The sequence below is a fragment of the Leptidea sinapis genome, chromosome 22, assembly GCF_905404315.1.
Source record: "Leptidea sinapis chromosome 22, ilLepSina1.1, whole genome shotgun sequence".
In the NCBI taxonomy this organism is placed as follows: domain Eukaryota; kingdom Metazoa; phylum Arthropoda; class Insecta; order Lepidoptera; family Pieridae; genus Leptidea; species Leptidea sinapis.
The window spans coordinates 4,217,646-4,234,865 of record NC_066286.1 but is presented as its reverse complement, the minus strand read 5'-3'; positions in this window follow the sequence as shown (position 1 = coordinate 4,234,865).

The following is a 17,220-nucleotide window of genomic DNA, read 5'->3' as shown; positions in this document are numbered from 1 at the left end:
AGACCTAAGAAGAATGGGCGCAAGAAACTCAGCGGGCTTTTTTTTATATAAATATAACAATATGTATTACAATGTGATATCGTACAATAAACATTTATAATGAAAGAGCCTGAGGGTGTTCGCTGTATTCCCAGTCCGGTTAAGGTTACTATAGCATAAATGATTTTCTTAATGACACCAATTAAGAAAATCGTTTATGCTATAGTAACCTTTCCCACACAAACGTTTTTTAACAATTCTTTTAATTTTAAAATACATCTGTTTTGTACATTTTCTGGGATCATATTATAGAAGCATATACATCGCCGAACTTACTAACTCGACCCAACCGATTAGTCGCGCCGTCTCTATGTCAGTTAACCGTCTAATTTTCTTAAACGCATATGCTGCAGAACTAAGCCTATTCGCCAATCCTTCAATATGGGGGGCCCCATTGCAATTTGGAATCAAGAGTAATGCCAAGAAATACAGCCGATTCCACTGGTTTTACCACCTCTCAGTTTAATAAAATATTCGCATCTACATTTTTGACATTTGGCGCGGTAAATTTAATATATTTGGTTTTATGACTATTTAAAAATAAGTTATTGGCGCTAAACCAGTACACGATGTCAGATAGAGTATTGTATTACTTCGTCATATAAAACTTGTCTTCACTTTGAATATAAGTGAAGTGTCATCCGCAAACAATACCACCTTGTGTTTTTTTTCGACAAGGTTAGGTAGATCATTTATATAAATTAGGAAAAGGAAAGATCCAAGAATAGACCCTTGTGGTACCCCCATACCGAGAGGAGTCCCAAGAGATCTCCTGCCATTCACATGGACCCTCTGAATCCTATTATTTAAATATAAGATCAGAAGATCGAGTGCAGATCCTCTTATAACATAGTGACATAGCTTCCTGAACAGCGTGGAATGTTAAACACAATCAAAAGCCTTAGATAAATCACAGAAGATACCAAGTGCATTCTGTGATTCCTCCCAGACCTCAAAAATATTCCTGATGAGTTCAACACCTGCATCCGTAATCGAGCGTGCCCTAGTAAAGCCAAATTGTTTTATATGAAGTAACTTATAAGTGTTAAAGTGAGTAAGTATTTGGCTTAAAAGATTTTTTTTCAAAATTTTACTTAGGGTCGGCACCACTGAAACAGGGCGATAGTTATTCGAGTCAGAAGTGAGTCCCGATTTATTATTTTATTTAAGAAATACATTACACTCGTGTTTATTGTGTCTTTTTCTTCGCAAAGTCTTTGGTAATAAATGGCTGACAAATCTTTCAAATATTTTTGAGAACTCAGCAATGATGTTGACGGGCATTTCAACCGTCGCAATAATAGCTGGATGTGCCTCCTACTCTAATGGGAGTCAAACCATACACCAAGGCAAAACCTATACTAGATCCCGCAAGATAAATGGGACAGCGGACTGTCAATTATAGTGAGTCCTTGAAATAAATAAAGAGATGCGCTCTGAACCGGAATAAAAAGAAATGACCCATGAACTCTTGTTTATGAAAATAAGGGACGAGACGAGCCGGAAGTTCAGCTGAAGGTAATTGCTACTCCCTGCCCATTGCAATGCAGTCAGGATCAGGATTCTTGAAAAACCCAAAAATTCTGAGCGGCTCTACAATTGCGCTCGTCACCTTGAGACATAAGATGTTAAGTCTCATTTGCCCACCAATTTCATTAGCTACGGCGCCCTTCAGACCGAAACACAGTTATGCTTACACATTACTGCTTGACGGCAGAAGTAGGCACCGTTGTGGTACCCATACTCTAGCCGACAAGGTTCTCCCAAGGACAGTAACAAATAAAAGATAAATTTACTTACAAAGATAGATTTACTTACAAAGGCACATAATATGTATAGTCGCACAAAGATGCATAAAGTTAAAGTCAAATAAACTTTATTCAAATAGGCTTAAACCAAGCGGTTTTAAATCACTATAAATATTCCTTTTAAATTACTGAATCTACGATATGCTCAGAAAAAGAAGAGCTGGTGAGCAGAACGTACAAGAAACTCGACGGCCATTTTTTTAAGTTAAGTAGAGTATTTTACAATGGCTGTAATATACATAACAAATTAGTTTGTAAGGTGCTGCATCCAATATTTTAATCGTATTCAAAGCTAAAAGCATTTTAAGTATCAAATATTTCATAAAAAGTAATAAGAAATCAACTATAATAATAATGATCACTATCAACGAGAGACAGTAGGGTATGCATAAGAATATGAAATGAAGAATTACGTTACTTAAGATAAAAGTATGTATGTTTATTTAAATTCGACTACAGGAAACAATACATTCAGTATTACTTCAAGTTTTTGCCCATTTATATAAAGAATACAAAAATTATGACGGACAGCTGAAGTTCATTCTTAATCTACGCCCAGCCGTTAAAATTGACGACCTTGAAATTGAAATTTTACGATTTGCCATTATGAGGGTATATAGGCAAAACGAGGCTCCGTCTGAACAAGAATACATCTATAACTGATACGGATTCGATTCCGCCACATGTGTGTTACAGGAGTTAGTTTCACAAGTTTATTGTGAACCGTTATATTTTACTGCTTTGCATAATCTGAACGCTCGTCAAAGAATAATTCAAAAACAGAACAGACAACTTACTTGAACGTAAAAATAAAAATAATATAATATAGTAATATTGACAAACTTATACACAAATTATCTTGCCCCAAACTAGGCATAGCCTGTACTATGGGTACAAGACAACGATATATTTAATACAATATACTTACTAAAACATACATAAAACCATATAAACGTCCATGATTCGGAAAGAAACATCCATATTCATCATATAAATGATTGCACCTACTCCTACTCCTAATTCGAACCCGGGACCTCTATCTTAGTAGTCAGGGTCACTAACCATTCAGCTATATAGGTCGTCAAATACTAATTCATGGAGCGCAGTTTAGTCCAAATTGAGATATAGGATAGTTTTTATTTCGATTTGGGACCATAATTATTTTTATTTCCAATATATGTTTTGTAAATACAAATTTTCTATGAGAGAATTTAGTCACGCACGGATTGACAGTTCCACTGTGAAATAATTTCATTATAACAACAGGGAGCATTTTTTACGAAATAATTCTTGATGTTTTGAAATATTATTGGCAAATTCCTATAAAACAGTATTTTTTACTATCTACAGAACAACGTCTGTCGGGCTAGTATAAAATATTTGTGCCTTGTTTATTCAGCATTGCTTTAATTTGACGTTGTTCATTGAGTTTCACAGTGAAGTAGAAATCGCACAAAGAAATTGAAACGGTGAAAAATGAAAGAAAGGACAATGACCATTTATTTATTAATTCCGTCTTTAGATGTTGCATAATAAATCCACTACGGTTTATGTATTATCACATAAATGAGTTATTTTTCCAATAAAAACCGGAGCTTTAAAGTAATCGGACAACTACGGAGATAACCTACAAATTATACTTAACCTGCTCGCTTATCTTCTTATATTACTTAAATCTTATATTACTTTTACTCGCAGATTATTTATTCGCATTCACTTATATCATATTTATCAGTAAAATTTTCTATTCTTACTAATAAATTGCAATTCATCTTTTTTGATGCCGCACTTTTAAATTTAATTATTAATTATAGATGTATTATCAGTTATAGATGTATTCTTGTTCAGACGGAGCCTCGTTTTGCCTATATACCCTCATAATGGCAAATCGTAAAATTTCAATTTCAAGGTCGTCAATTTTAACGGCTGGGCGTAGATTAAGAATGAACTTCAGCTGTCCGTCATAATTTTTGTATTCTTTATATAAATGGGCAAAAACTTGAAGTAATACTGAATGTATTGTTTCCTGTAGTCGAATTTAAATAAACATACATACTTTTATCTTAAGTAACGTAATTCTTCATTTCATATTCTTATGCATACCCTACTGTCTCTCGTTGATAGTGATCATTATTATTATAGTTGATTTCTTATTACTTTTTATGAAATATTTGATACTTAAAATGCTTTTAGCTTTGAATACGATTAAAATATTGGATGCAGCACCTTACAAACTAATTTGTTATGTATATTACAGCCATTGTAAAATACTCTACTTAACTTAAAAAAATGGCCGTCGAGTTTCTTGTACGTTCTGCTCACCAGCTCTTCTTTTTCTGAGCATATCGTAGATTCAGCAATTTAAAAGGAATATTTATAGTGATTTAAAACCGCTTGGTTTAAGCCTATTTGAATAAAGTTTATTTGACTTTAACTTTATGCATCTTTGTGCGACTATACATATTATGTGCCTTTGTAAGTAAATCTATCTTTGTAAGTAAATTTATCTTTTATTTGTTACTGTCCTTGGGAGAACCTTGTCGGCTAGAGTATGGGTACCACAACGGTGCCTACTTCTGCCGTCAAGCAGTAATGTGTAAGCATAACTGTGTTTCGGTCTGAAGGGCGCCGTAGCTAATGAAATTGGTGGGCAAATGAGACTTAACATCTTATGTCTCAAGGTGACGAGCGCAATTGTAGAGCCGCTCAGAATTTTTGGGTTTTTCAAGAATCCTGATCCTGACTGCATTGCAATGGGCAGGGAGTAGCAATTACCTTCAGCTGAACTTCCGGCTCGTCTCGTCCCTTATTTTCATAAACAAGAGTTCATGGGTCATTTCTTTTTATACCGGTTCAGAGCGCATCTCTTTATTTATTTCAAGGACTCACTATAATTGACAGTCCGCTGTCCCATTTATCTTGCGGGATCTAGTATAGGTTTTGCCTTGGTGTATGGTTTGACTCCCATTAGAGTAGGAGGCACATCCAGCTATTATTGCGACGGTTGAAATGCCCGTCAACATCATTGCTGAGTTCTCAAAAATATTTGAAAGATTTGTCAGCCATTTATTACCAAAGACTTTAACTAACGTCTGTCGGGCTAGTATAAAATATTTGTGCCTTGTTTATTCAGCATTGCTTTAATTTGACGTTGTTCATTGAGTTTCACAGTGAAGTAGAAATCGCACAAAGAAATTGAAACGGTGAAAAATGAAAAGAAAGGACAATGACCATTTATTTATTAATTCCGTCTTTAGTTGTTGCATAATAAATCCACTACGGTTTATGTATTATCACATAAATGAGTTATTTTTCCAACAAAAACCGGAGCTTTAAAGTAATCGGACAACTACGGAGATAACCTACAAATTATACTTAACCTGCTCGCTTATCTTCTTATATTACTTAAATCTTATATTACTTTTACTCGCAGATTATTTATTCGCATTCACTTATATCATATTTATCAGTAAAATTTTCTATTCTTACTAATAAATTGCAATTCATCTTTTTTGATGCCGCACTTTTAAATTTAATTATTAATTAATTTAATTTTACTAAGCTTTTGATGAAACAAATCTAAACGATATTTTAGACTTAACACAAGTTAAAACATTTTTGATTTATTTCATCTAAAAACATGACATACCCTTAGAGCGCTTTCGCACAACGTCCTATCCGAATCCAAGCCGTATCGATATGATATACGAAAACACGTCCGATTTAGTCGTAGAGCTATTTCTAACGGTTGACGGAAAGAAATCGGATGACGGAAGCTAGATCTAGTGGGTAAACTACCATAGAAATAGTTCTACGACTACTTCGGACCGTGTTTTCACGGGTACGGATCAGATTCAGATCAGACGTAGTGTGAAAGCGCTCTTATTCCAAATTTCTTTTAAGGCCGCTATCCCGAGAAATCGAGAAAATAGCGCATAATTGGAACTTTTCCATAACGGTTAATATAAAGCTTTTATTTTTACAAAATATAATAACATACATGTCTACAGAATATAAGAAAATTATTTTTTTTTCTTCACATTTCCCTCCTTAATAGACATAGCGAAAGAAAATCACCAAACTACACCAAACTCTTACAGTTAATTCCACCTTCGCACGATACGCCACAAGTTAGGATTTCATCCCCACCATCTGGATGTGTGGCGGTCCTCCACAGTGCGGTTTTCAAGGAGCTTTCTACTACAAAGCTATGGAATGAGCTTTATTGTGCGGTGTTTCCGAGACAATACGACATGGGTACCTTCAAAAAAAGCGCTTACACCTTCCTTAAAGGCCGGCAACGCTCTTGTGATTCCTCTGGTGTTGCAAGAGAATGTGGGCGGCGGTGATAACTTAACACCAGGTGACCCGTACGCTCGTTTGTCCTCCTATTCCATAAAAAAAAAAAGTTGGAGCCATGCTAATCATTCAATCTAGATAAAAATTGTATGCAAAATTACTAACTGCTTTCCAATACTATTTAACATGATATAGTTATTTTTGTAAAGTTAATTGTATTATGTTTGTAATAAATTAAAAATGCTTCTAATTCTGAATTAAAACTATGGCGATCTTGTACGAGAGAGCCTAGCTCCGCTTGATTCCTCAAGACCCTTGACTCGGTACCCAACATTCTATGTTATTTATAATTTCAATTGATCTGAAATAAATATTTAATGATAAATTTTTATATAAGTAATTACTACTTGTATTGTATTTACTGACGTTCTGATCTTTCTATATCGCTTACTAAATTAATTTATTAATATTATGTGGGTACTATATCATAGAAATGTTTTATACTATCTGTTTGCTACTAATCTTTGCCATGGCAGTGACCACTGCGTCGAAATTTTACGTTATTGTCCACACGGTCTCTCTTTTTATCTTAGTAAGTTAATGGCCTTCAGCATATTTTAAATGAAATAGAGCTTGGAATATTCATAAGTCATCAAATTATTTCAGTGAAAGCTGATTTGAAGATGATTTCAAAAAATTTCACCTGCAATACTGAGAATGATTGAGAATTATTTAAGGTACCAAGAAGAATATTTTTATACTTTAAAAAATTGGCAATAAAAAAGTTGTAATGTAATTACACAAATACAATATTCAGGAATACGTTTTTGTTTCATTTTTGACTAATTAACTTTGATTACACATTTCCGATGGCGTCTACATTATCCCCGAATACTTACATCATTTTTTTATTGACATAACAGCGGCTGTCGGGTCACCTAGTCCTTATATATATGGTAATGTTAACACCAGGAACAGACATAAACTTATAATGCCTACTACTCGGCTAAGTCGAGTTAGTAAGTCTTTTGTGGGGCGATGTATATGCTTTTACAACAAGATCCTAGAAAATGTTCAAAATAAAAGTATTACGTTAATCTAAAGAATTGTTAAAAACGTTTGTGTGGTAAAGGTTACTATAACATAAATAACTTTCTTAATTATACCACAGATTGGGAATAGAGTGACCGCCCTCAGGCTATTAAAAAATAAGTTTAATTATACAATATTACTTTGTCAACATATTTTTTCGATGAAAAAAAAAGCCCGCTGATTTTGTTGCGCCCGTTCTTATCAGGTCTGAGGCATTCATTTTGGAATGGGTGGTAGTTTTTGACTTTCAATAAGTGATGTCACATCCTATTTTGAATAAAAATTTAATTTGAATTTGAATATAATTCTTCTGTACATGTTTTGACAGTGAACTCCTAAGCGGCTGGACCGATTTGAATGATTTTTGTGTGTGTTCAAGTGGATTCGAGGATGGTGTAGATTCACAATTGAACTACCTCCTAAACGGCTGGACCGATTTTGATGATTATTGTGTGGTTAAGTGAATTTGAAAATGGCTTTGAATCTCAATTCAGTCCATATGTAATTCTCCTCCCCATGAATATGTTAGTGAACTGCATCTACCGACTGGACTGATTTTTTAAATTTAAGACTTGTGTACAGGACAACGTCTGTCGGTTCCGTTAATTTTAATATATATAAATAACGTGACACGATGTTTGTCCGCGACGAACTCCTAAGCTAATGGACGGTTTTTAATAGGGATTACTTCATGGAATGCAGTTTACTCCAACTTGAGAGATACGATAGTTTTTATTTCGATTTACGACCCATAAATATTATTATTTCCTATATTTGTTTTGTATGGACATATTTTCTATGAGAGAATTTATTGACACACGATTTGACAGTTCTGCTGTGAAAAAATTTCAAAAGAACAGAGAGCAATGACGTTCTATACATAATATAGAATGACATTGACAGGGAGCATATTTTACAAAATACTTCTTGGTGTTATGAAATATTACTGACAAATTCATAAAAAAAAGTATTTTATTTATTACTAGCTGACCCGACAGACGTTGTTCTGTATATAATAAATAAAATAATGTTTATTTATGAATTTGTCAAACAAATTATAACATCAAAAATTACTTCGTAAAATATTCAGTCGTAATGAAATTGTTCCACAGTAGAACTGTCAAACCGTGCGTCAATAAATTCTCTCATAGAAATTATATATGGACACATCAAAGGAAAAACAAATTTGTGTTTTTTATTTAATTTAGCAGCATTTTCCTATGTATTCAATTCTTTTAAACCTTCTCTGGACTTCCACAAACAATTCAAGACCTAAATTTGCCAAATCGGTCCAGCCGTTCTCGAGTTTTAGCGAGACTAACGAACAGCAATTCATTTTTATATATATAGATGCACAGAACAACGTCTGTCGGGTCAGCTTGTATAAATATAAAATATTATTTCCTCGTCAAAACAAAATTCAGATTCGCTATCTGATCAAAATACATTAGTAATAGAAATGAATTGGGCACATAAGTAATTAGTGAACGCGTTATTCGATGCGCCATAACGTTCTAATTCAATTTTATAGTTGTAGGTAATGGGAAGCACGTGCATATGGCGACCCTATTGTATTGTCATCTGCCTGTAATGGCTTTCTAATTAATACAACACGACTTGTTTGTTTTGGGTCCAAACACCGTACTAATTATAATTAAATGAACGCTGTATGTGAAATAGAATATAAAATTATTAAAGTCAATTTCTCTCGCTTTTTATATCTTGCCGGAATGACTTCATCCTCACACCTTATTGAAATATTTTTAAATAACCATAATCAATATCAAATTTACTGCCAATTTTAAAAGGGTTGGGTTTTAATGAGAAAAAGTGGCAAGAAACTCATTGCCACTGTTTTAAAGCAACATTAACAGCTTCATCTTTGTGTGCAAATCAATTCAGTTACATTAATGTAAAGTAAGTTTAAGGCCGGCAACGCTCTTGTGATTCCTCTGGTGTTGCAGGAGAGTATGGGCGGCGGTGATCACTTAACACCAGGTGACCCGTACGCTCGTTTGTCCTCCTATTCCATAAAAAAAAAAAAAAAAAAAAAAAAAATGCAACGAAAATACTCAAACGGCAAATACTCAACGCCTTACACGAGTAAGTTGCGCTTTCGCACTACATCTGATCAGTATCCGTGAAAACACGGTCCGGAGTAGTCACTCGAAGAACTATTTCTATGATAGTTTACGTACTAGTTAGCCGTAGAAATGGTTCTACAACAGCTACTTCGGACCATGTTCTTACGGATACGGATCGGACCGTGCGAAAGCGCTCTAAGTCGAAAAAAAGGAACGTAAGTTCAAACATAATATAAACAAGAGTCTTGGAATATCATTGACGAGGGACGGATAAACTATGTATCATAAGGATTGGCGACTTAGTTCTGCAGCATACGAGGTTAAAAAGATACTATACTTTAGTTATTTCCATAGTATTATGTGTGATATGGTATATTACTATGGGGCAACGCTGCCGATATTAATACAAAATATTTAGTGCTGCAGAAGAGGTCTACTCGCGCTATTTATAACCTATTTCCTAAAGAATCATTAAGAGCAAAATTCAAAGGAATTAGAGCAATTTTGACTGTTGCTTCTCAGTATATTCTTGATAGTGTTATGCATGTACATAGGCACATAAGTGAATTTGCTAGAAACTATTATAACCATAATTTTAACACCAGGAACAGATATAGACTCATAAGATAAAGACTTATAATGCCTACTACTCGACTAAGTCGAGTTTGTAAGTCTTTTGTAGGGCGATGTATATGCTTTTACAACAAAATCCCAGAAAATATTCAAAACAAAAATATTACGATATTCAAAAGAATTTGTTAAGAAACGTTTGTGTGGTAAAGGTTACCATAACATAAATAACTTTCTCAATTATATAACTGATTGGGAATGAAGCGACCGCCTTCAGGCTATTAAATAAGGTAAATTGTACAATATACAAGCTCGCTGAGTTTGTTGCGTCTTTGTGGAATTGTCGTCTATTATGAGTAAAAATATTTGAATTTGAATATCTTCCATCAAAGATTCTCTTCAAAATACTAGAATGCCAGTTAAACTACTATAAATACCCCATTCGTCGTATCACCGCCCCTTAACAGCACTCGCTTCCTTTGATTCCTCACGACGTGAGTAGGTATGGCTAACAGATTATGAAAATTTCGAGTGACTGCCATTATACTTTTTTTATAACAGTTAGGGACGAGACGAGTAGGACGTTCAGCTGATGGTAATTAATATGCCTTGCCCATTACAATGCATTGTCACTCAGGGTTCTTGAAAGACCCAAAAATTCTGAGCGGCACTACAATTGCGCTTGTCACCTTGAGACAAAAGATGTTAAGTCTCATTTGCCGAGTAATTTCAATAGCTACGGCGCCCTTCAGACCGAAACACAATAATGCTTACACATTACTGCTTCACGGCAGAAATAGGCGCCGTTCTGGTACACATAAACTAGCCGGCATCCTGTGCAAATTAGCCTCCCACTGTTGTTTTTTTATTTCTATCTTGCTTTGCTTCAAAAAAATACGATTATGTTTTGTTTTTTTCATAAAATTAAATGAAAGGGAATTTGTTTGGATTTAAGTGCGTTGTTATTGCTACGTTTAGTCTTGATTTTATAATTATACCTACCATTTAAATAAAGTTAGTGACAAAATTGATTTGTTAGATATTCTTTACGTCATGGAACGACGTCATTTGACGGGAAATGACATGCAAAGAGCTGTAGGGATGTTGCAAACGGGAAGTAATCAATCTCAGATATCTCGGCATTCTGGCATTCATAGAAGTGTATTTGTCGTCTTTGGCAGCGCTACAATAATACAAAGGAACCCGCTGAACAGCATTCAGGCCGTAAAAGCAGTACAACCACTCGGCAAGACCGATACATACAACTAACTGCAAGACGCCAGCCGATGTTAACCGCTCGAGAGATAAGTTTGAGGCAACACAATTCAAGTGGTGTTGATTGTAAGTTCCCAAACTGTGCAAAATCGACTGCTTGCCTACGAGCTCGACGCCCAATTAGGTGTCCACCGATACGTCACGGGAATCACGCTCGTCGAAATGAATGGTGCAGAGAACGCAGAACATGGACCCAGGAACAATGGGATAAAATTATGTTTTCCGATGAGTCGCGATTTGGGTTTAGACCTGATACAAGAAGGGTGCGAGTGTACCGTCGGCCCGGAAATACTGAAAGGCTCAGGTGCATTCAGGAAGTTCATCTATACAGCGGCTCAACTATTATGGTATGGGCGGGTATTATGAAGAACTGAGCTCGTTTTTGTAAATGGAAACATGAACGCTGAAAATTACATTGAGGATATTCTCAGACCTTATGTCCATCCATTTGCACAAACCTTTGGCTCCCATTCTACGGTAATTGCATGACAATGCGTGTTAAAATACAGCTCGGTGAACCAGTCAATACTTGGCAACGGAGAGCTTCCGGGTATTGCCCTGGCAATTGCCAGACCTCAACCCCATCGAGCACGCATGGGATATGCTCCAGAGATGTTTTTTGAAGGACTTGGACGGGGTGACAACAACCGAACAGCTGAAGGATTGGCTACAATTCCATTGTGAGCGAATACCGCAAGATGACATAAACAGTCTCATTAATTCAATGAATAATCGTTGCCAACAAGTTCCGAATAGCAGAGGAAGAATAGGATAATTTAATTCAAAGTATGGTCTACTTTGAATTAAATTATCTTATTCTTTCACAATCAATTCATTTTCTTTAGAAACTTCATTTTGTTAAAAAAATGTTTTGTTAATTCTAATATTGTTAATTTCTGTTATTAAAACAACTTATCAAGACAACAGCTGTTATTTTTACATTATAGGACCCTAAAAAAATATTTAAAAAATAAGATACCAAGTTATAATATGAAAAACCATCCTAAAATTTAAATTAGTACATGTTGCTTAGACTTTTTTGATGTGTGTAGTTCGAGCTTTTGCTTAAACCACTTGAGCAGGTTTTACGCAGCCCTACATAAATTAATGCCTCTGTTTGTGGCGGCAACGTGGAGCGGGTCGTTCCCTTCCCTAAAATATGGTCGAGGGAGACGATGGCTGGCGCTACTTCTGCTGGCTGGATGATCTTCTCACCGGTAAGTCTACTTCGTGTTTTCTTTTTATTTATTTTTTAAATTAAAGTAAGTATTATATATTTTTTTATATATAATAGCTAATTAAATGCTCGCATAATGCCTTTATTTTATTTTCGGTTTGTGTGGATTGATGCATCAGTACTGTATTGTACTATATTATGTACTATATTATGTACTCAATAACTATAACTATCTTTTTATTTATTAATTTACTTTTTTTTTGACTTTGCATATATTGTATTTGAAATGATTTGTAAATTTAATTGAAAATAAAAACTTGTAATACTATTCTGTTTCGAAAACAACAAGGCTTTGCGAACGAGCTGTATGAAAAAATGACATATTTCATGTATTTTTCAATTATTTTTGATTTTGTTTTTTTTTTAATTGTCAGTGGACAATACTGGACGTATTCTCTTCTTCACCATCAGCAAAGAATAAGTCTTACTTCCCAAAATAAATTAAAGCAATAGGTACTCTTTCGGTCATACAATAAGGTGTAATTCAGATCGCACAGCATTACTAACCTACATTTTTATTCACCTGGAAGTTTCCTCTAGCGTTACTCTTGCCTCTTCTGACGACATTAGGGTTGACTTCTGTAACCAAAATTATACTTCCTACTATATATCATAATGGTCTAATATATATATATATATATACAGGGCGTCCCAAAGTTATGGGACATGAAGGGAAAGTACCTTAAATATCGTAGATAGGGTATTTTACTGAAAGAAGACTTTATGTTATTTTTAAAAGATTTTCTAAAAATTACTTGCTTCGTCTGGGACTCGAACCGCCTTAAATGTAAAAAAAAACACCGCTACTTTTATGACGCCAATCGAAAGAATGGCCAAAAACTAATAACTCTTCTTAGGTAACATAGTATTTGAAAAGAAGGGAGCAACGTAAAATGTTTGAGTCAAATTTCGAGAAAGTTATTTATTGCCGACGACGACGTCCGAAAATTAGAGATATTATAATTCCATAGATAGCCTTGTTTATTTGTAAATAAGTACCCACTTCATAATTAAAATACCTTATAGCATAGCTTTTTTTAATTTAAAAGCGATACGAGAACGTAGGCGAGTTACAATCAGAATTGTGCAATATCATATCGAGTATTCACCATAAAATGATAAGAAAATCAAAAGACAACGGATTCGTTAAAAGATTGGCGATTTGCGTAAGACAGGAGGGATCACATTTTGGGCATTTAATTTATTAATTTACAAAAAAAAATACCCACTTAATTGACTACTTTCTCATATTATGTCTCATGGTACATGATACATATCATAAAAGTAGGGGTTTTTTTTTTACATTTGAGTCGGTTCGATTCCCAGACGAGGCAAGTTATTTTTAGAAAATCTTTGAATGCAGAATTACTAACTTTTAAAAATAACATAAAGTCTTCTTTCAGTAAAATACCCTATCTACGATATTTAACGTACTTTCCCTTCATATCCCATAACTTTGGGACGCCCTGTATATATATATATTAGACCATTATGATATATAGTAGGTAGGTATAATTTTGGTCAAAGAAGTCAACCCTTATGTCATCAGAAGAGGCAAGATTAACGCTAGAGGAAACTTCCAGGTGAACTTCTTTCAGTAAAATACCCTATCTACGATATTAAAGGTACTTTCCCTTCATGTCCCATAACATCCTGTATATCTATATATATAAAAATGAATTTGTGTTCGTTAGTCTCGCTAAAACTTGAGAACCGCTGGACCGATTTGGCTAATTTTGGTCTTGAATTATTTATGGAAGTCCAGGGAAGGTTTGAAAGGGGAATAAAAAGGAAAATGCTGCTAAATTAAATAAAAACAACAAATTTGTTTTTCCTTTGATGTGTCCATACATAATTTCTATGAGAGAATTTATTGACGCACGGTTTGACAGTTCTGCTGTGAAACAATTTCATTATGACAGCAGGGTGCATATTTTACAAAGTAACTTTTGATGTTATGATATATTATTGACAAATTCATATAAAAACATTATTTTATTTATTATATACAGAACAACGTCTGTCGGGTCAGCTAGTATTAATATATATATCTAATGTTTATCATATAAGGTCATCTTGAAAATATAGCTCAGTTTTTCTATAATATGAATAGGTATCGTAATTTTAAATCAATATTATTTCGTTGGAAAACCACGACATAGTCAAACCTACTTTGTACATAGGAAATAAATAGTTAGCTATCATGAATGGTTCACAGTACGGTTCTAAACGAAATTTTCCCAAACGATGGAATTTTAATTACAATAAACAGACATTACAAATATTTCGAAATACATTTTAATAATAAGGGAAGAGACGAGCAGGACGTTCAGGTGATGGTAATTGATACGCCCTGACCATTACAATGCAGTGCCGCTCAAAATTCTTGAAAATCCCAAAAATTCGGCACTATAATTACGCTTGTCACCATGAGACATAAAATGTTAAGTCTCATTTGCTCAGTAATTTAACTAGTTACGGCGCACTTCAGACCGAAACAAAGTAATATTTGCACATTACTGCTTCAAGGCAGAAATAGCCGTTGTGGTACCCATAATCTTAAAGAAATCTTTGAGAATCCCCCCACTGGTAAAATATTAATTGTTCTTCTGTTATATTTACTAGTCTAAAAACTTTTTGCATTTAGTAAAAAAAATATTTCGCTATATGAAACAGATGTAAAAATCATCAAATCCCGATACATACAATAATTAACTACCTCAATTCGGTTGGCTTTCCCTGTACACATAGTTATAGGTATTCAGTTATGATATGAATTTATTATGATCTTAAGCAAACATTGAATATGTAAGCAGGATCCTTGCCTCGGGCTTGGAACACTATGCTAGACAATTATACCAACATCTTGGAAATTAATTTAGGGTTAGTCGTGAAACCCGTCCCTTACGGTTTCGGTTGAGTTATATTTGCTACGTATTTAATGATAAAATAATTGAAGATGTGTTCTTATAAGACATATAGATATATTATGATCTACTTCTAACTTACGTGAAGGCTTTTTTTTTGAGAGATAGCGATTTGTTTTACTAAAAGGCGTAAAAGGCATTTATTTTTGTCAAAATTAATATCTTTAGAATTCTTTTTAATGTCGTTTCTATTATACTATATACTAAGGGCGCCGTAGCTAGTGAAATTACTGGGCAAATGAGACTTAACATCTTATGTCTCAAGGTGACGAGCGCAATTGTAGTGCCGTTCAGAATTTTTCCTGAACTGAACCTGAAAGGCACTGTATTGTAATGGGTAGGGCGTATCAATTACCATCAGCTGAACGTCCTGCTCGTCTCGTCCCTTATTTTCATAAAAAAAAATACTACTATCGCTTCGGATACAAATGCCGCTCTGAGAGAAAAGAAGCGGCGCAAGAAACTCTCCCAGCATTCCTTTTTTTAGCGCTCTTCTTAATGAAATATACAATATTGTACTGTCATTTCTATTGCTATAAAATAATCACACTCTAGTCCCAGGCTGTCGGATCACTAAGATATTCAGTTGTGGAGTAGTAATTAGGATTTACGACAGCGCCATTTTTTTTATAAAATATTTAAATTTATTTTGTAGATAATGCCTGAACAATGGGTGGGTCTTTATTATAAAAGTGTATACATTTATACCGGTATGATTTTTTAAGCCTCTTGCACCTCTAAAATAACGAGTAGGAGGTAGGTAATAAATAAGTCACATTTCACAAGATCACTGGCTTGGCTACAAACATTGTTTATATTCTGATTATTATCACTCATTAATATATTTCACTATCGGTCCATTAAACAGTCACTTCACACACAAGCTCAGCTTTTGGTCCTCGAATGACCCGAACTGCGCGTTGCTATATGCAGAAGACAAAATCTGAAAACAATAAATACCTTAGCAAATATATTAACAGGACAATAATACTTAGGAAATATATTATTGTTAAACATTATTATGGGTAGCCACATCGAAACATCAACATAGATACCGATGATTTGCAGCGAAAATTATCTGAAACAGAATTAAAACATGGATCAGTTTTATGCTCTGTGGGAGAGCTTATATTTATTTAAAAACTAACTATTTATTCAAATAACAATGAATTTTTAACAAACAAAAGTCATCACGAGCTAAATTCATATTTGAATTTTTAATTACAATTCTAATTTACTTGAGTGACACGTAGAGAGTGGCACGTGTAATTATAAAATTTAACGAACCTCTAAATATATACAACTCAACCATTTATCGGACAAAAAGACACTTCGTTAAGATTATTATTTAGTCAGTTAAGAACATATACATTTATACAGGTTTTCGGATTGATATAAAATTCATTTATTTACATGAATTTTGGTTAGGTACTAAACATACAATGTGTCACGGCTGTAGTAGGCATCTTTAGGAGTAATAACTATAAACTATCTCATCGGCGAAAATACCCCATATATATAGGAGGTCAATTCCAAAACCCTACCATCTGCAGGTACTTTTATTTTTATCTTAACAAAATTCACTTTATTTTTTTAAACAAGAAATTGTTTTATATGAGATCGAAAAAAAGGAATCGCCTACGGAAAAATGCTGTTCAAAACAATATTTCACGTTCATGTAAGACACTGAAATATCGTGACGAACGTTAATTGTTATGTTTGAATGACAGGTAGCTTTAGACCCACTTATCAGGACACGGGTTAGTACTTAATCGAATATATAAAATTCTCGTGTCATGGTGTTAAACTCTGAACTCCTCCGAAACGGCTTGACCGACTCTCATGAAATTTTGAGTGCATATTGGGTAGGTCTGAGAATCGGACAACAT